The sequence below is a fragment of the Pongo pygmaeus genome, chromosome 1, assembly GCF_028885625.2.
Source record: "Pongo pygmaeus isolate AG05252 chromosome 1, NHGRI_mPonPyg2-v2.0_pri, whole genome shotgun sequence".
NCBI lineage: Eukaryota > Metazoa > Chordata > Mammalia > Primates > Hominidae > Pongo > Pongo pygmaeus.
The window spans coordinates 174,462,848-174,484,662 of NC_072373.2; the positions used below are offsets into that span (position 1 = coordinate 174,462,848).

The following is a 21,815-nucleotide window of genomic DNA, read 5'->3' on the forward strand; positions in this document are numbered from 1 at the left end:
CTGCTACTGAAATATTACACTCTTTAAAAGCAAAAAATTTAAAGAGGATAAAACTGCCTACAAAGGATTTTTTCCTTTGGACAGCCCTACCATTTATGACACACACAGCTCAGCCCTTGGCTGCCATTGGCACTGAGAAAACTGTTGAGCCCTTTCCCATGTATTTTGTACTTCTAAATATTACAGCTGCCACTTGGATTTATGTGCTTCAACAGAAGCAGCAGACAAAGAAGTCTATGCTTGTGAAGGAACGAAGTAACAATCTAAAAGAGTAATCAAAGTGAGGAGCAAATCTGGATTGGATTTAGGGATGCCCCACCACACATACCACATACCCGCCCCACCACAAAAACACACACACCATGCAGACACACACACATTCCTAGGTCAAGTGTGGCTACCTCAAAGACAGAAATGCCAACTACTTTTTCTTACCAAGAAAGCAGTTTTCTTTAACAAACTGTTTACCGCTTGCTACACAGCATACTTTCTTTTAGCAATTGATATGATGAAAATTTATTTTATATTATAAAATTAGTGAACTCTACTACTTATCTATCACCCCAAAAACAAAGAGAAAAGAAACATTAAAGAAAGTAATGTATGAAAACTATATCAAGGTTTATTTTCCAAAATATTAGTACACAAATATCAATAAGTGTTCTAAAAAAAAAAAGAGTTCTGTGGTCAAACAGAATTGGGAAATGTTACTTTAGCTGAGGCTAAACAAATCTCTTTTGCAAGAGTTCTTAGAACCTTTATTTACTTATTTGCATTATGAATCTCTGAGACCAGAATATGTTATGTAAATATTTTGATAGAAACACATTAATATTTTATGAGAATAGCATGAAAAAAGAGTAAAAAAAATTAAAGTTCCTGTCCTTAAGACAGTCATTGGCTAGTGGAGAAAAAAACCCATAAACAGATTATTAAAATCAAGTGATTAAAATGTAAAAAATGTGGTAAATACAGAGAAGACTGAGGAAAACCAGAAGGAAGAAACTAGGCAGGGGAGTCAGTGCTTCCTGGATGAGGGGACACTGGAACTGTACCTTAACAAATGAGTGGCATTTTTCCAATTTCATCTACTTCAGTCTACCATCTCTGACCATCTACATGGAATAAACAATACTTTCTCTTCACTAAAGCTTATTGCTTTCCTCTTTTGGCAATTATGTACATTTGCCTTTTGTTGTCTTTGGAAGCTAGATAGATCTAGATCCAAATCTCAGCTCTGACTTTTACTGCCTCTGATCTTCAGCAACTACCTTAACCTCATCTGTTTTTCTGAATTGTCAGGAGAATTAGAGATCAACTAAGTAAAGCACCTAGCAAAGTGCCTGAAACATAATAGGCTTAACCATTTGGGCTATTATTGATGCAGGAGTTTTCTTGACCCCTTTGCTGAACTCATGGCAGGGGTGCCCCCTCTACTCAGCCTACTGCACTCAACCCCTTGTGGGAGGGAGCACATGAGCGAGTGGGTGAGGAACCAGCCAGCCGCTCTGAGTGCCGGTACAGGAACAAGCTCCGTGCAGTGCCGGTGGTCAGATCAGGTGTGTTGCCTTGAGGGGAATGTGGCAGGTGCCCATGATCCTGAAGCCCCAGAGGGGATGTTACAGTGCTCCTTTAGTTACACCTTCCACGGACGGTGGCATGTTAGCAACTCAGTTGGCCCCTTGCCTCATTGTGTGAGGTGGCTGCCCTCCACCAGCGAGGGCAAAGAGCCAGCGTGATAGCGTTTCTGGGTAACCACACTTGGTGGGTCCCAAGTTCTTGTCCATTGTCCAAGAAGAATGAAGTCATGCAGACAATTGAAGGATGGTGAAGGCAGAAAATTTTACTGAGCAATGAAAACGGCTCTCAGTGAAGAGGGAAACTAGAGAGGGGATGGGAAGGGCAGATGGTCTTCCCCAAAGTCAAGTTGTCTCTTCCCCAAAGGCAGCCTGTCTCCCCCTCTACCAACTGATTCTGGGGTCTTTATAGACACAGGATGGGAAGTGCATGCTGATTGGTTTGTGAATATGCAATAAATGTTGAAGCAAAGTCACTACTCAAAGGTGGGCATGACAGTATAGAAAAACAATTAGCAAAGGGTAGGTATAGGTAAAATAGGTGAAGGGTGAGGATCAAGAGGAAAGAATGCCAAACAGGAAGACAAGTTCTCAATCCAGTCTAAGGATTTAACTTGTACCTAGTCTTTTAGGCTTTAAACTGTCTTTGGCTTGGAGGTGGGGTTTCACTGGGGAGTTACCCCTATCTGCCTAGGCATTTGGCTGCCTCCTACCGCTTTTATTATTATTTTTATTAGTTCTTAAAATTGGAATAGATTTACAGACATCTAATCTAAGCATTCACTAGATATACCAATTCCATTCATGGTATGTTTATATTACAGCTTCTGCTTGAAACTCTACTTTTACACAATTTTGTTTAATATACTCTCAGACTCTGAAAGACATAGTGCTATGCCTGGGTTACATACAGAATGAATCAAGCACAGATCTTGTCCTGGACCATATGTTCTCAGTCTAATGCTAGGGCAGGGTGATGCTGGAGAAGGTAAGAGCATAACAATAAGCACAATAGATGGGGGAGCCCATGGGCACTAATGAAGAGGTGCAGATAAGACATCATAGGAGCAAATACCCCTGCCCATTGGCATATGAAAGGCAGATTCCTGAAAGGATTGACATTTAAGCTGAGCCTCAATATATGGTTTATATATGGTTTTAAGAGATTAGCAATGGAAAAAAATCCAGGAGAAAAAAACAGCAGAAGCAATGTAATAACTTGTCAATTTGGCCAAGTCATTAAGCTAGTATGAGTAAATCAATGGGTAATAAATATAAAACCAGAAAGATAAATTAGTAACAGATCACAAAGTGTCAAAACAGTTCACCATCTACTTCTGTCAAGATGTCACATTTGACAGCTCCATAAAACACAACAAACACCATTTAAAGGCATAAGTGAACCAACAAAAAAGAAAAATCCACAGAAACTAAAAAAAAAAAAAGAAAAACAGAAACAAAAACCCTGTACACTTCACCAGTAAGCTCATAAGGAAACCCTGGGACTAAAAAAACTCTTGAATTTGATGCATGCAAATGGATGAAGAAGGAGATATTAGGCCTGAAATGTTGGGATAGAAGGAAGCATAACTGATATCTATCCACAGTGTAAGAGCTTTCCTAGGGCTACAAAAATAGAATAAAAGGTTTAAGAAATCTATCATTATAGGAAGGCACAAATAAAATTTGTTTGTCAACCTGGCCGCAAAATTGAAATTTTCATTTCTAGTGATTTATTACGAAAGACTTTTGACACTCAAGATTGGAGTGTGACAATCTTTGCAACAGCAACAGTAGTGAATCAATGCTGTATGAATGATCTGGAAAACTACAAGCTGAGAAATTAACATAAAAGGGATACACACAGCTATTATTTTGGGGGCTCCAAGAAGAAGCAAGCACAAATCCATTTGATAGGACATACCTTCAAACAAGTTTACAAAATGTTTCCCAAGTTAAAACCTCACTGAAAATTAGCTCACAAAGAAAAATTACATAGTTCCTGAAGTAACAATCATTAGGGAAAGGTAGCAAAGCAATAGCAACAGGCCTCTAAGAGCTTTAGATAATAGATAGAAACTATTAGGTATGTTTAATATGATTAAAGGTACAATCTTTAAAATGATTAAAGATATAAAAGATATAACATATATGAAAGAAGGATGAGACATCATTAAAAAGATGTATTTGAGAAAGAATATATAAATTAAAAACACAGTTGTTAATATCAAAGTTGGAAGGAAGTATAAACAGTAGCCTAAAACAAGTTTAAGAAATAATTAGTGAAATGGAAAATAGACCTGAAGAAACTACTAAGTATGGACAGATAAACATTTAGGAAATTTAGGAGACATGGAAGATGGAATTTAAAATAAGATAAACAAGAAATGGCAGGAAGAGTAATATGTGAAAAATGACAACTATAATTACTTTTTTTTTCACTAACTTCACTCACCACTATGAATACAATCCAACCACTATCATTGTTTGTCAGGATTATTTTAGTAGCTTCTTCACCTGGCCTCCCTGATTCTGTCCTTACCCCTAGGGTCTGCTCTCAACATTTGAAACTTAAAAAAAATAAAAGTCAGGCTCTGTCAATCCTCGGCTTAAAACCTTCCAGTAGCTTCCTATCTCATTAGTGGTAAAAGTACTTAAAATAATTTATACCCTGTTAATTCTCAAAATATGTTCCATGTTCATTCTGCTCCAGCCATACCTACTTCCTTGCTGCCTCAAATACTTTAACAAACCAGCACATGTACCCCGAACTTAAAATAAAAGTTAAAAAAAGAATACAGATGCTCCTCAACTTACAGTGTAATTACATCCCTATAAACCCATCATAAGTTGAAAATATTATGTGTTAAAAATGCTTTTAATACACTTAATCTACTGAACATCATAGCTTAGCCTAATCTACTTGAATGTGCTCAGGACACTTACATAAGCCTTACATTACAGTTGGGCAAAACCACCTAACACAAAGCTTATTTTATAATAAAGTAACATTTCATGTAATTTATTGAATACTGTACGTTACATTGACATTGTGAAAATTTCACATCATTGTAAAGTTGAAAAGTTATTAAGTTGAATCATTGTAAGTCAGGGACCATCATACTGATAACCAACAACATTTCTTATCACACTTAGGGTATTTTAGATTTGAAGATTTTAGATTCAGAAAAATTATATCTATGGAAAATTATAGAATTATCTAATGTTCATTCAGTAGTGAATTTATAAACATATGGAAATTGAACTAAACAAGAGTTTAAGTTTTCTAATTTAAATCTGTTTTCCTAAATGTGGCACTTATTTCACTGGTAATATTGAATGATTGTAGTTTTCACACAGACAATTTAATTATTATTAAATTTATAAATTTATCTTAATAAATATTCAAAAAACAAGTTCCTGCTTAGGTTGAAGCTAACATAAGTGGTACCTCTACTCCATCTCTCTGCATTTTTTGGCAATATATTATACACTCTTTGGGTGGTATGTGAATAAGGTAAATAACAAGAAGGTTATTTGCAAATGTCCAAAGTCTGAAAGTCAGGAAACCCTGCTGCAGGCCAAACTTTAGTTTAATATATAAAGAAATGGAAACTCTAGAAAAAAATACTTTAACCATGCTTCTACTTCAGTTTTTGAAATTTCAGTTCCCTCTCTTTAAATGCTTTTCCCCTAGATATTGGCAAGGGTGCTTCCTTCAAGTTTTTACACAAATATCATCTTGTGAGTAAGGCCTTGCCTAATAATTCTATTTAAAATAGCAAAAATCCCATCTCTACCCCCAGAATTCCTCATTCCTTTACCTTGAACGTATTTTATGGCATTTGTCACCTATAAAATGTATTTTACCACTTATTAATTATTTTTGTTCATCACCTTTTACCACTCCACCCAAGAATATAAACTCTGTGAATGATAATGTCAAAACAAGTAGAAATCAATTAAAGCAGTAATTGGAGAAAAAATTGTAACTTGACATGCTGTATTATAAACAAAAGGCATGAAAATTAAAATGCTAGGCTTAAAATTTAATAAACTGGAAACATTTTTGAAGTGTAAACCCAAAGAGCACACAAATGAAGAAATAAGAAGTATGAAAATAGAAATTAAAGAAATAGAAAATAAACCTATAATAGAGAGAATTATTAAAATCAAAAGCTGTGTTTCATTATAAAAATTAATTTAATATAATAAAACAAACTCTGGAGAAGTTAGTCAGGAAACAAAGCAGACAGAGAAGTTAATCATAGGCCTTAAAAGTTTGAAAAGTGGATGTATTATAAAAATAACAGAAAATGAAAAATATTAAAGCTAATCTCCGGAAAACTTTGTTAATACGTTTGAAAATGTAGAAGAAATGGGCCATTTTCTAGAAAAATGTAACTTACCACAACTGATTTAAAGAGAAATTGAAGAAAAGAAAAACACCTAAACAAATCTACAAAATGAGGTAGGAAGGATTATAAACTATACACGAAGAAGAGTGGTAACATTCGTTTGTAAAAAGAATAAACAAGTGTATCCTCACTCCTGTACCACACACAAAAATACATTTCAGTTGGATATATAGAATATAACTTCTATGCACATTTTAAAACCTAGTAAATGTCATGAATTATTTTTAGACATACTGTATTGCATATATAATAGAAAGACAAAAACACTTGCATGAACGATGCACATCAAATTAAGACATTGGTTACTTCTTGGAAGAGTGGGAATTGGATGAGATGAAGGATATAGCAGGAGCCTACAAGTCTAGCTCTAATTTTCAGACTCATTTTAGAATAAAAATGATTCAATCATAGCAAAAATCTGAAATAGCAAAATGTTCAGATTTGGCAAGGCTGGGTTTTGGATATATGGGTGCTCATTTCATTATTCTTTGTATTTTTAGTAACTTTAAATATGTAATTATTTAGAAATGAAGTCTAGGCCAAATGATCTGCCTTTTTTCCTATGAGCAGTGAGGAATTCTTGAAGTTCTTTAGTAGGAAACCTGACCATGTAGAGCTTCAAATGCCATCACAAAAACCTGAGTGTTCTCTCTCTTCCATCTCATAGAAAGACTCTCAACAGAACTCAATTCAAATATCCAAAATGGACAGATACAAACAGGATTAACCTTGTTAAGCCAACCATGGAAATAAAGGTGCTTTATTGAGAAATTTTCTGCAGAGAATAATATATATTTTTAAATATTGCTTATAAGGCACCCAGAGACAACCACACAACATTATGCATTCTGGAAAATAATTAATTTAAACTGATTGTGTTTGGAGCTGGGAAAGCTTCTCCATGAAAGTGTTTTGAATCTAACAACACTTTTGTGATGTGTTACAGTCAAGGCAGAAGCAAAAAGCAAAGTGTGTGCTTCTCCCAAGTGCAACTTTTGAAAGAATGTATACAGAAAGAATCATTTAAAAACTATGTGTATTTATATATCATCTGCTTGTCATAGCTTATGTAATATTTTGTAGAATTCTAATCCCATTAATTATGTTTTCTATTTTTCGATTTTTCTCTGTAATATGTAATTATTTCAACCTATGCCTTAGTTTTGTGTGCTCTATTATTTGGCTGGAATTCGGCAGGGTTTGTCTCCGAGAACGCTGAGAAGATACCAATCTTCCCCACTCAGCTCATCTTCTCTGATCTAAACAGTTCTATTTCGTGAATGTGCCCCCACGACTTGAATAGGACAAAGCATTCAAGACATAGTGTTTCCATAAATGATTTAATCTCACTGAGACACAAGTCTTATTCCCTCAAGAAATAAAATCTAATGCCAAATATGAATTACTTTTCATTTTTTCTGTTTTTTTTTTCTCTTTCCAAGGCTGACTGCATAGATAAAAGAACAAGAGGGTCAAATCCATTAACTGGGTAATTCAACTTTAGTCAGTACATTTTACCCAAGATTACAAGATGAGACAAAAGTGAGGATTTTTCCATGTTGAGTTATTTGCTGGAATCTTGACACTAAAAGTATTCAGAAAAGATGGGGTATCTACCTTTATGGGATGGGAAGTTAAAAATAGAAGGAAAAACCGGGGGAAAAGGAAATGAATGAACATTTTCTGAACACTTGACTATGTTCCAGGTACTTCAGGCAAATCATCCAAATGAAATCTAACAGTACCTCAATTGAGTTTTTTGTGTGTGTTGCTTATGTCACTGATGACAAACAGAGACTCTAACAAGTGGAAAAATAGACCTTAAGACCAAGGGGTGAGCATGGAGGTGCACTAGTCAGACCTCCATTCAGGAAAAGCTGCTGCTGGCAGCATAGGTGAAAATGTGGCTTCTTCTTCAGATCTTGGCATTCATGCTAAGGCCATACTTCACCTGCCCTGCCTCCAGGACATGACAGAACACAGCAGTGGCACCACAGTTAGTTCATTCCTGCTTAATGCAGGAATCCTATAAATCTGCTCTGAGACCCTGCATTGGCCTAGCCAGGGATTTCTCAGGACCGTAATCAGAACTGCAGCTCCTACAACAGCCTCCTTCCTTCCCACTCCCTTTTCACAGGTGCCAGAATGGCATTACCTGCCTTCTCTTGTTCCATCCATCTTTATCCTTCATAACCACTTTCCACAACAAGCCTCTTACACATCTAATCCTGTCTTGGCATTGGCTTCTCAAAAGACCTTACCTGACACAGGCCACAGAACAAATAGCTTTCAGCTTAAAGTGAATAAGCTTGAAGATCTATTGTACAGCGTGGTGATTATTGTTAATAATCACGTTTTATGTACTTGAGATTTGCTAAGAAAGTAGATCTTGTGTTCTTACCACAAAAAAAGAAAATAGTATAATAACTATATGAGATTACACATGTTAATTAACTTGATTATGGAAATCATTATACAAAATATAGTTATATAAAAATGCTATGTTGTACATCTTAAATACACATATATTTAAATTTGTAAATTATAACTCAATAAAAACTGGAGAAAAACCCTAGTAAATGTCAGAATTAGGGTCTGATGCCAAAAAGGATCACCCTTTCAATATTGACATTAATACTACTAGTAATACTAATATTGATACTACTGCTAATAATTAACATGATATATACTATTTATTGAGCATTAACTATGAGCTAAGTATTGTGCTTACATGCGCTATTTTATTCAGTTTTCATTAAAATTTTATAAGACAGATATTATCTGCATTTTATAGATGAGGACACAAAGAGACATCATTAACTTATCCAGATTACACCATTATCCAGCAGCATATCCAGGATTTGGACTTGGATCTGTGTGGCTTTAAAATCCACGTTCTTACCCACTGTATTAGTCCATTTTCATGCTGTTATAAAAAACTGCCTGAGACTGGGTAATTTATAAATAAAAGAGGTTTAATTGACTCACAGTTCCACCTGGCTGGGGAGGCCTCAGGAAACTCACAATCATGGCGGAAGGCGAAGGGGACATAAGGCACCTTCTTCACAAGATGGCAGGAGGGAGAAGTGCAGAGAGAAGTGTAAAAGTTCTCGTGGGAATTCACTATCACAAGAATAGCATTGGGGAAATCACTCCCATGATTCAATTACCTCCGCCTGGTCTCTCCCTTGGACACATGGGGATTATGGGAATTACAATTCAAGATGAGATTTGGGTGGGGAAACAAAGCCTGACCATATCACTCACCTGTGCAGTTTTTATACTTTCATTAATTTCTACGTTTTATGGCTATTATTTGATGGGTTTTCTTATACTTAAGATGAGAATAAGCAACATATATTTATAAAACATTAACTCTGTGGCCAGTTTTTGGGTTATATCCTGAGGATTCAATAGAATAAAAGTCCTAATTTCTGCCCTCAAGAAAGTCATTATTAATCTGTAAGTTTTTTAATAATTTAATGAAAAGAAACTATTGATACCTCTGAAACAAAGAAGCAACCAAGAAGCTAGACAAGTGTATGGTAGTTATTAAATGGTGTTAGCTACTCTTCTGAACAAAGTAATATAAAAATAAACACATCAACTTCAAAGCCTGTGAAATTTCAAAATAGCAAAAAAGCAAAATAGTTCCTATCAGCTGGAATGGAGGAACTAGGGTTTTAAAATCTTGTAAAATTTGAAGAGGTCCAAAATGTAGGATATCAAAGTGAAGGTGAACAATTAATACAATTTGCTAACAGGAGGGGAAAAAGTCAATCCTTAAAATTAAGTCAGATTCAAGGAGAAATAGAACTGTCCACTTGGTGTCACTTACATTTCCTCCATGTACACATGTATCATGTTCCTTCAGAACATATTGGAATGTAATATAATGGAAATAGTATGTACTTGACAGTCAAACAGAACTGTAATCCACAAGACTGTCAGTGTGAACTGGTTAAACAATAAAATCATGAACTAGGGCAAGAAAGAGAATGTTTAATGATGCTACATGGGAAATTTAATGTTGTCCAGGTTTCTCCCCAGTGGAGGAGGCTGCTGTAATCTTGGACTCCATCCAGAAATTTACACTTCCTAATTCAAGGACTCTTAAAATACTTCCTCCTGACATACAATGGAAGAAATAACATATGTATTTTTAAAAGACAGACAAAGATACATACTAAGCCTTAACTGAAAAATAAAGAGGCAGCTGGCCTGAGTACACAGACCACCAAAAATCTGTTGGGTCCTATAAGCAGAAATAAAAATCAAGACTTGCTATTTAGTAACTTTTTACCTGTCGTTTGTTAGTATCTGGAGACCAAGCAAAACTTCCTTACCAATTCTTTAAAGAATCCTCATGATGTGGTTTAGGTCTGTCTCCTTGCCCAAATCTCATAATGAATTATAATCCCCAGTGTTGGAGGTGAGGCCTAGTGGGAGGTGATTGGATCATGGGGGTGGATTTCCCCCTTGGTGCTGTTCTTTTTTTTTTTTTTTTATTATTAATATTATTATTATTATACTTTAGGCTCTATGGTACATGTGCGCAACGTGCAGGTAAGTTACATATGTATACATGTGCCATGCTGGTGCGCTGCACCCACCAACTCGTCATCTAGCATTAGGTATATCTCCCAGTGCTATCCCTCCCCCCTCCCCCCTCCCCCCACCCCACAACAGTCCCCAGAGTGTGATGTTCCCCTTCCTGTGTCCATGTGTTCTCATTGTTCAATTCCCACCTATGAGTGAGAATACGCGGTGTTTGGTTTTTTGTTCTTGCGATAGTTTACTGAGAATGATGATTTCCAATTTCATCCATGTCCCTACAAAGGACATGAACTCATCATTTTTTATGGCTGCATAGTATTCCATGGTGTATACGTGCCACATTTTCTTAATCCAGTCTATCATTGTTGGACATTTGGGTTGGTTCCAAGTCTTTGCTATTGTGAATAATGCTGCAATAAACATACGTGTGCATGTGTCTTTATAGCAGCGTGATTTCCAGTCCTTTGGGTATATACCCAGTAATGGGATGGCTGGGTCAAATGGAATTTCTAGTTCTAGATCCCTGAGGAATCGCCACACTGACTTCCACAAGGGTTGAACTAGTTTACAGTCCCACCAACAGTGTAAAAGTGTTCCTATTTCTCCACATCCTCTCCAGCACCTGTTGTTTCCTGACTTTTTAATGATTGCCATTCTAACTGGTATGAGATGGTATCTCATTGTGGTTTTCATTTGCATTTCTCTGATGGCCAGTGATGGTGAGCATTTTTTCATGTGTTTTTTGGCTGCATAAATGTCTTCTTTTGAGAAGTGTCTGTTCATTCCTTCGCCCACTTTTTGATGGGGTTGTTTGTTTTTTTCTTGTAAATTTGTTGGAGTTCATTGTAGATTCTGGATATTAGCCCTTTGTCAGATGAGTAGGTTGCAAAAATTTTCTCCCATTTTGTAGGTTGCCTGTTCACTCTGATGGTAGTTTCTTTTGCTGTGCAGAAGCTCTTTAGTTTAATTAGATCCCATTTGTCAATTTTGGCTTTTGTTGCCATTGCTTTTGGTGTTTTAGACATGAAGTCCTTGCCCATGCCTATGTCCTGAATGGTAATGCCTAGGTTTTCTTCTAGGGTTTTTATGGTTTTAGGTCTAACATTTAAGTCTTTAATCCATCTTGAATTGATTTTTGTATAAGGTGTAAGGAAGGGATCCAGTTTCAGCTTTCTACATATCGCTAGCCAGTTTTCCCAGCACCATTTATTAAATAGGGAATCCTTTCCCCATTGCTTGTTTTTCTCAGGTTTGTCAAAGATCAGATAGCTGTAGATATGTGGCATTATTTCTGACGGCTCTGTTCTGTTCCATTGATCTATATCTCTGTTTTGGTACCAGTACCATGCTGTTTTGGTTACTGTAGCCTTGTAGTATAGTTTGAAGTCAGGTAGTGTGATGCCTCCAGCTTTGTTCTTTTGGCTTAGGATTGACTTGGCGATGCAGGCTCTTTTTTGGTTCCCTATGAACTTTAAAGTAGTTTTTTCCAATTCTGTGAAGAAAGTCATTGGTAACTTGATGGGGATGGCATTGAATCTGTAAATTACCTTGGGAAGGATGGCCATTTTCATGATATTGATTCTTCCTACCCATGAGCATGGAATGTTCTTCCATTTGTTTGTATCCTCTTTTATTTCCTTGAGCAGTGGTTTGTAGTTCTCCTTGAAGAGGTCCTTCACATCCCTTGTAAGTTGGATTCCTAGGTATTTTATTCTCTTTGAAGCAATTGTGAATGGGAGTTCACTCATGATTTGGCTCTCTGTTTGTCTGTTATTGATGTATAAGAATGCTTGTGATTTTTGTACATTGATTTTGTATCCTGAGACTTTGCTGAAGTTGCTTATCAGCTTAAGGAGATTTTGGGCTGAGACAATGGGGTTTTCTAGATATACTATCATGTCATCTGCAAACAGGGACAATTTGACTTCCTCTTTTCCTACTTGAATACCCTTGATTTCTTTCTCCTGCCTAATTGCCCTGGCCAGAACTTCCAACACTATGTTGAATAGAAGTTGTGAGAGAGGGCATCCCTGTCTTGTGCCAGTTTTCAAAGGGAATACTTCCAGTTTTTGCCCATTCAGTATGATATTGGCTGTGGGTTTGTCATAAATAGCTCTTATTATTTTGAGATACATCCCATCAATACCTAATTTATTGAGAGTTTTTAGCATGAAGGGTTGTTGAATTTTGTCAAAGGCCTTTTCTGCATCTATTGAGATAATCATGTGGTTTTTGTCTTTGGTTCTGTTTATATGCTGGATTACATTTATTGATTTGCGTATATTGAACCAGCCTTGCATCCCAGGGATGAAGCCCACTTGATCATGGTGGATAAGCTTTTTGATGTGCTGCTGGATTCGGTTTGCCAGTATTTTATTGAGGATTTTTGCATCAATGTTCATCAAGGATATTGGTCTAAAATTCTCTTTTTTTGTTGTGTCTCTGCCAGGCTTTGGTATCAGGATGATGCTGGCCTCATAAAATGAGTTAGGGAGGATTCCCTCTTTTTCTATTGATTGGAATAGTTTCAGAAGGAATGGTACCAGTTCCTCCTTGTACCTCTGGTAGAATTCGGCTGTGAACCCATCTGGTCCTGGACTTTTTTTGGTTGGTAAGCTATTGATTATTGCCACAATTTCAGCTCCTGTTATTGGTCTATTCAGAGATTCAACTTCTTCCTGGTTTAGTCTTGGGAGGGTGTATGTGTTGAGGAATTTATCCATTTCTCCTAGATTTTCTAGTTTATTTGTGTAGAGGTGTTTGTAATATTCTCTGATGGTAGTTTGTATTTCTGTGGGATTGATGGTGATATCCCCTTTATCATTTTTTATTGCATCTATTTGATTCTTCTCTCTTTTTTTCTTTATTAATTGCTAGCAGTCTATCAATTTTGTTGATCCTTTCAAAAAACCAGCTCCTGGATTCATTAGTTTTTTGAAGGGTTTTTTGTGTCTCTATTTCCTTCAGTTCTGCTGTGATTTTAGTTATTTCTTGCCTTCTGCTAGCTTTTGAATGTGTTTGCTCTTGCTTTTCTAGTTCTTTTAATTGTGATGTTAGGGTGTCAGTTTTGGATCTTTCCTGCTTTCTCTTGTGGGCATTTAGTGCTATAAATTTCCCTCTACACACTGCTTTGAATGCATCCCAGAGATTCTGGTATGTTGTGTCTTGGTTCTCATTGGTTTCAAAGAACATCTTTATTTCTGCCTTCATTTCGTTATGTACCCAGTAGACATTCAGGAGCAGGTTGTTCAGTTTCCATGTAGTTGAGCGGTTTTGAGTGAGATTCTTAATCCTGAGTTCTAGCTTGATTGCACTGTGAGCTGAGAGATAGTTTGTTATAATTTCTGTTCTTTTACATTTATTGAGGAGAGCTTTACTTCCAAGTATATGGTCAATTTTGGAATAGGTGTGGTGTGGTGCTGAAAAAAATGTATATTCTGTTGATTTGGGGTGGAGAGTTCTGTAGATGTCTATTAGGTCCGCTTGGTGAAGAGCTGAGTTCCATTCCTGGGTATCCTTGTTGACTTTCTGTCTCGTTGATCTGTCTAATGTTGACAGTGGGGTGTTAAAGTCTCCCATTATTAATGTGTGGGAGTCTAAGTCTCTTTGTAGGTCACTCAGGACTTGCTTTATGAATCTGGGTGCTCCTGTATTGGGTGCATATATATTTAGGATAGTTAGCTCTTCTTGTTGAATTAATCCCTTTACCATTATGTAATGGCCTTCTTTGTCTCTTTTGATCTTTGTTGCTTTAAAGTCTGTTTTATCAGAGACTAGGATTGCAACCCCTGCCTTTTTTTGTTTTCCATTTGCTTGGTAGATCTTCCTCCATCCTTTTATTTTGAGCCTATGTGTGTCTCTGCACGTGAGATGGGTTTCCTGAATACAGCACACTGATGGGTCTTGAGTCTTTATCCAATTTGGCAGTCTGTGTCTTTTAATTGGAGCATTTAGTCCATTTACATTTAAAGTTAATATTGTTATGTGTGAATTTGATCCTGTCATTATGATGTTAGCTGGTTATTTTGCTCGTTAGTTGATGCAGTCTCTTCCTAGTCTCGATGGTCTTTACGTTTCGGTATGATTTTGCAGTGGCTGGTACCGGTTGTGCCTTTCCATGTTTAGCGCTTCCTTCAGGAGCTCTTTCAGGGCAGGCCTGGTGGTGACAAAATCTCTCAGCATTTGCTTATCTGTAAAGTATTTTATTTCTCCTTCACTTATGAAGCTTAGTTTGGCTGGATATGAAAATCTGGGTTGAAAATTCTTTTCTTTAAGAATGTTGAATATTGGCCCCCACTCTCTTCTGGCTTGTAGGGTTTCTGCCGAGAGATCCGCTGTTAGTCTGATGGGCTTCCCTTTGATGGTAACCCGACCTTTCTCTCTGGCTGCCCTGAACATTTTTTCCTTCATTTCAACTTTGGTGAATCCGATAATTATGTGTCTTGGAGTTGCTCTTCTCGAGGAGTATCTTTGTGGCGTTCTCTGTATTTCCTGAATCTGAATGTTGGCCTGCCTTGCTAGATTGGGGAAGTTCTCCTGGATAATATCATGCAGAGTGTTTTCCAACTTGTTTCCATCCTCCCCGTCACTTTCAGGTACACCAATCAGACGTAGATTTGGTCTTTTCACATAGTCCCACATTTCTTGGAGGCTTTGCTCATTTCTTTTTATTCTTTTTTCTCTAAACTTCCCTTCTCGCTTCATTTCATTCATTTCAGCTTCCAGGGCTGATATCCTTTCTTCCATTTGATTGCATCAGCTCCTGAGGCTTCTGCATTCTTCATGTAGTTCTCGAGCCTTGGTTTTCAGCTCCATCAGCTCCTTTAAGCACTTCTCTGTATTGGTTATTCTAGTTATACATTCTTCTAAATTTTTTTCAAAGTTTTCAACTTCTTTGCCTTTGGTTTGAATATCCTCCCATAGCTCGGAGTAATTTGATTGTCTGAAGCCTTCTTCTCTCAGCTCGTCAAAGTCATTCTCCGTCCAGCTTTGTTCTGTTGCTGGTGAGGAACTGCATTCCTTTGGAGGAGGAGAGGTACTCTGCTTTTTAGAGTTTCCAGTATTTCTGCTCTGTTTTTTCCCCATCTTTGTGGTTTTATCTACTTTTGGTCTTTGATGATGGTGATGTACAGATGGGTTTTTGGTGAGGATGTCTTTTCTGTTAGTTTTCCTTCTAACAGACAGGACCCTCAGCTGCAGGTCTGTTGGAGTACCTGGCCGGCCGTGTGAGGTGTCAGTCTGCCCCTGCTGGGGGGTGCCTCCCAGTTAGACTGCTCAGGGGTCAGGGGTCAGGGACCCACTTGAGGAGGCAGTCAGCCTGTTCTCAGATCTCCAGCTGCATGCTGGGAGAACCACTGCTCTCCTCAAAGCTGTCAGACAGGAACATTTAAGTCTGCAGAGGTTACTGCTGTCTTTTTGTTTGTCTGTGCCCTGCCCCCAGAGGTGGAGCCTACAGAGGCAGGCAGGCCTCCTTGAGCTGTGATGGGCTCCACCCAGTTCAAGCTTCCAGGCTGCTTTGTTTACCTAAGCGAGCCTGGGCAATGGCGGGCGCCCCTCCCCCAGCCTCACTGCCGCCTTGCTGTTTGATCTCAGACTGCTGTGCTAGCAATCAGCGAGACTCCGTGGGCGTAGGACCCTCTGAGCCAGGTGTGGGCTATACTGTCCTGGGGCACCGTTTCCTAAGCCCGTCGGAAAAGCACAGTATTCGGGTGGGAGTGGCCCGATTTTCCAGGTGCCGTCTGTCACCCCTGGAAAGGGAACTCCCTGACCCCTTGCGCTTCCCGAGTGAGGCAATGCCTCACCCCTGCTTCGGCTGGTGCATGGTGCACTCACCCACTGACCTGCGCCCACTGTCTGGCACTCCCTAGTGAGATGAACATGGTACCTCAGATGGAAATGCAGAAATCACCCGTCTTCTGCGTCGCTCGTGCTGGGAGCTGTAGACCGGAGCTGTTCCTATTCGGCCATCTTGGCTCCTCCTCCGGTGCTGTTCTTGTGATAGTGAGTTCTCATGAGTCTGGTTGCCTAAATATATGTGGCATCTCCCTCCACTTCTTCCTGCTCCAGCCATATGAGGTGCTCACTCCCACTTCGCCTTCCGCCATAATCGTAAGTTTCCTGAGGCTCCCCAGAAGCCCAGCAGAAGCCAACATCATGCTTTCTGTGCAGTCTGCATAACCATGAGCCAATTAAACCTTTTTTCTTTATAAATCACCCAATCTCTGGTTTTTATTTATAGCAGTGTAGGAACAGATTAATATACCTCAATATTTGAAGTAAACCCTGAAAAACACAAACAGTTTCATAAAAATAGTATAGAGAGCTCCTGTTGCAAATAATCAGGACCCCAGAGCAAAGCTGTTTTAGGTCCATAATGGGGGAATGACTCAGAAGCTAATCTGAATAATTTGGAAAGAACGAGCAGTTGAGACCAGACCAAAATTGAAGTTGTCCCTGGCTAAAGCCTTCCTCCTCAATGAGAAGGAACGCAATGCTATTATCACAAACCTGCTGCATAGAATCTGTTCCTCTGTTTAATGATGCTTTAGCCAATTGTAGCACAAGGGACACATTTTATAGACCTTATCCAGGCTGGGCCATCCCTAAGTTCCAACATGGATACATTGATTACTTTTATTTAAATGAACTTCTGAGGAGGCAAAGTGAGAATACCTGGATGAGAGGAAAGACACAAAGTCTCACTTGTCGCTCTTCATTTGAACTTGTTAATAAGACTAATAATATGGTACACAATTTCAATATAAGCAAACTGAAAAATGCACAGTGTAGCTAGAATAAGAACAATGCTATAGTAAGCATTGGAAGGGCATGGTTTGTGAAGTTTGGAAGAGGCCAGGTCACACAGCCATTATGACATGTACAACCTATACAGCTATATAAGAAGCCCTTGAATAGAATGAGTGCAAATGATGAATGGAGGAACGGATGATTGATTCAATGAATGAATGAATAAATGAATGCAAAATATAGCAATAGAATAGACAATGGATTGAGAACCAGGAAATACGGTTTCTAGCCTTCAGGTCTTTATCTTGTGTGACCCCTGGAAACTCACTTCTAATTTTATAGTTTAGTTTTCTTATTTGTTTGATTTACTCTTTTTGATATGGCACAGGTTCTTAGCTTGTATTTAATTAATGAATAAGGATAGTTGTCCTGACTTCATACAGGAAAGGAGTCTAACATCTGTTGAATAATACTTAACATGTGCTACCACCCTGCCAAACACACACACACTCTCTCTCTCTCTGTGTTAATCCTTTTAACCATACTTAAAAGTAGATATAATTGTCATCACTTTTACCAATGAAAAAATTGAGATTCTAATATATTAACTGATGTTTGTGTTTCACACAGAGTAAGTAAATAGGATAAAATTGGAGGCCGTTACAGACCCAAACCTTTCAATCTCACCATGTTGCCACTTATTTGAGAAACTGAAAAAAGTATACATATGCAAAGTATCACCAGTGTTGCAGATATTTGCCCAAAGGCACATATCTAAGTGTTTGTTTCTATACAAAATAGTCAGACTGGTTCTCATACCAACTCACACGGGATGTGAGGCAACAGATAGACCCAAATATTTATTAAGTGGGAAAGTAAGATGTCCATAAGTTGATGAAGACTGTTTTGTTTTGCTTTTTTTCTTGTGACCAGGAAACTAATAGCAAGTGAAGAAAAGGAATTGTTGGCAGACAACTTGGCTAAAGTACCAGACTTCTTTGTCATCCAGTCAGACACTAGGGGTGAAAAAAAATCTGCCTGGTTATCTTTGTCTGGTCTCTCTTGGCTGAAAAACAGGGTACTCTTCAGAGGTAAAAGGGACGGTCTGTTCCTTATCATTAAATGACCCTACACACAGAGATAACTGAGTAAAAGGGGAAAAATTCTCAGATCTCAAATTTTTTTTTGTAAAAAGTAAGAACAATATTTGAAAGAGAGAGCATGAATGATGGGCATGTATGAGACTATTAGATTAAGAATTTATCTTGTAATATGCTAACAGTCCATTTTCTAACTATGTGAAATGTATGTGAATGTATACATCTAGAGTAAATATATTGGTGAGTTAGATATATATGTGTCTATTTAATTTTCATCACAAATTGCTACTCTTCATTTTCTCAGACATCTTATTTTCCTTTCCCTTTTGCCTTGACTATCAGGAATCTCAGAAATCATAACCATGCCTGATGACAACAGTTTCCTTTGGCCTGGTGTGGTATTGTAAATGGTCGCTTTTAGACCAAATTTTTAGTGATAGACCCTCTCTATGCCTTTTGTTGGAAGCTACTGCAGATTCTTGCTACAGGTATGAAGTAAATTCTGTTAATAGCCTTGATTTTTCACCTGTGCCACCATATACATCTTTGCCATGGCCTCATCATGGATGGAATATACTTCCCTGCCCCTTGACTTGATACACGACCATGTAACTTGCTTGGAACAATGAAAGATGATGGAAATGACAGTATACCAGTGCTCAGCCTAGGTCTTAAGAAGCCTCCAGTGTTTCCAGCTATACGTCTGCCATCACCATGAGAAGGACCTGCTCAAGCAAACTACTAGTCACAGGAGAATGAGAGACACATGGAGCAGAGTTGCCCTCAGAGTCCACCTAGATTAGTTGTCAGCAGACCTCCAGTGGACTCGTAGAAACATAAGCAATAATAACAGGCTGTTGTTTTAAGCCACTGAATTTTAGGGTAATATTTTATTCAGCAAGTTAACCAGTACAAGGTAGATGGAAAATATCTATATTTCAATGTTTATCTTTTAAATATACATATTTGTATTTATGGTTAGTAAGAAAGTTTTCATAAATGAGTGAAAAATCTTTAATTTTCATAAACAGAATATTATTGCATAATTTCATACTTTTGAACATTTCTATGGTTTCAATTATTGCATAATTTAATACTTTTGAATATTTCTATGGTTTTCAATATTTCTATGTCCTGCCAAAACTCATGTTGAAACTTAATTGCCACCGTAACAGTGTTGAGAAGCAGGACCTTAAAGAGGTGATTAAATTATGGGACTCCACCCTCATGAATGGATTAATGCCATTATCAAAAAAAGTGAGTTAGTTATTGCAAGAGTTCTGCCCCCTTTTCCTCTCTTCCTTTTCTTACATGCACTCTGTTGCCCTTCCACAATGTTATGAAGCAGCAAGAAGGCCTTCACCAAATGCTGAGCTGCTGTTGGTCCCATGCTCTTGAACCCAGCCTCTAGAATCATGAGCCAAATATACTATATATATATATATATGGTTTTATATATATATATATGGTTTTATATATATATATATGGTTATACATATATATGGTTATATATATGTGTGATTATATATATATGGTTATATATATATATATGGTTATATATATATGGTTATATATATAGTTACATATATATAACTGTATATGCAGCTGGCCATCCCCAGTGTCTGCTCAAGTCTGGCTGAGTCCAGAGTTTCTACGGGCTTCAGAAGGGAGGAAGTGTGTGCTGATTGGTCCATGGGTGGCCATGGGTAGGCTGGGGAAAAAAATATATATATATATAGCCTCTAGAATCATGAGCCAAATAAACTATATATATACATATATATGTGTGTGTATATATATATGTATATATATATGTGTGTATATATATATATGTATATATATAGTGGTATTCTGTTATAGCAGCAGAAAATGAACTAAGACTTATATGATATTTTTTTACCCTGTTTGATAAACTTCATTCTTCAAAACTGTTATATCAGAATTATCTGTGAAGCCTTGCCTGATATCTCTCAACAACTAAATACATTCCTACTCTGTGCTAAATGTATATCTGGAACATATTTCTATTTTTTTCTATTTCTCACTAGATTTTTATGACACTCAAGTTCAGGACTATGTTTTATGTCTCTTTGTAGCACATTTTATGGACATAGCAGTCATTCAAAAAATATATATAACTGGATATGCTCAATGATAGATTTTCAATCAGTTCACATATTGAGAATATACTATCAAAACAGATAAGCCTTTAAGCAATACTGGATATTTGCTTTTGAAAAACAAAGCATTATTGTTGCTAAGGGGACAAAGCACAGTATAGTACATAAAATCTAGTGTGGTGAAATACTAGTCAATACAAATAAGCTCTCAAGCCCACACTTGCTCTCAGGCATCTAGATGAAAATTGACAGACATATCACAACAATTCTGGCCTTCAGTAAGACAGGCAAAGCCAAATAAATTTACCATTGATTCTCAGAAGGTCTCAGTTACTTCATTATTCCTTACAACACAGAATGAAATAATGTGCAAATTACCTTCAACAGTATCAACAAAATCAAGGGAAAAGTGTATGTAGCTCAATGAAGTGATGATTTTGGGAAGAAAATTTTATTTGATGGTCTAAACACAATGTATGGACAGAAAATATTTATACTTTAATGTGAATATAAAACATAGCACAGAACTAGGAAAAAAAAATCTGTTGGCTGTAATGGGCACCAGGGTTCCAGTCATAAAATCTGTTACATTGTTTAGATAAATTATAGTAAAGTGGTCCCCGCTCCTAGGATTGAAATATGGTCAGCTGGTGAGAGGGAAGGACATGGGTTACTCTGGGATTTACATCTCACTCTAAATCATTTGTTAGCAGTGAAATGACTGGAGTTCATAAATTCTGACAAGGATTCTCTACCTACAACAAAATAGTTAAACTAGAAGGAAAATGTGGTACAATAACAATTCTAATAATTAGTGTCTATTAAGCTAGGGCTCCTCGGCATTTTTCATGTATTAATTCATTTAAATCAACATTCTGCAAAGTAGGGTTACGGAATCTTCGGATGTCACTTCACCAGCCAGAAACCTCTGTGGCCAGTGGTGCCTTCACCCGAGTTTTGCTGGGGCCCACTGGGCCCACACTGCATGGAAGGCTGTGCTCAGCTTGTGCTACCGGCCTGGATCCCATGCCTGCCTAGGGCAAGTGGAGCAGTGAGGAGTGTGTGAGTGAAAGAGCATGGGGTCCAGCCATCACACACAGCCAGGCATACTCGCTGCAGTGGGCCAGGCAACTCCAGGCACTGGTACAGCCACTGGCTCCCTTTGAGGCTGTGGCTGGACCAGACATACTGCAAATAGTAGCTTCCATGGCTAGCATCAGGGAACATGGTGGTGCCTGGAAGCTTGGTGACTCCAGGAACCACAGAGCCCTAGAGAGGGCATCACAGCCCTGGCTC

The 21,815-nt window shown here is 37.7% G+C and overlaps 1 long non-coding RNA gene across 1 annotated transcript in view; it reads left to right on the forward strand.

Moving 5' to 3' along the window:
• The window catches only part of LOC129035473 (uncharacterized), a 34,369-nt gene extending 15,104 nt beyond the window's left edge, over positions 1 to 19,265 (forward strand). The window contains exons 2-3 of the long non-coding RNA XR_008502199.1: positions 7,438 to 7,484; positions 18,742 to 19,265. This is a non-coding gene — a long non-coding RNA (uncharacterized LOC129035473). The remainder of the gene's footprint in view (positions 1 to 7,437; positions 7,485 to 18,741) is intronic.
• Positions 19,266 to 21,815: the final 2,550 nt, after the last annotated feature.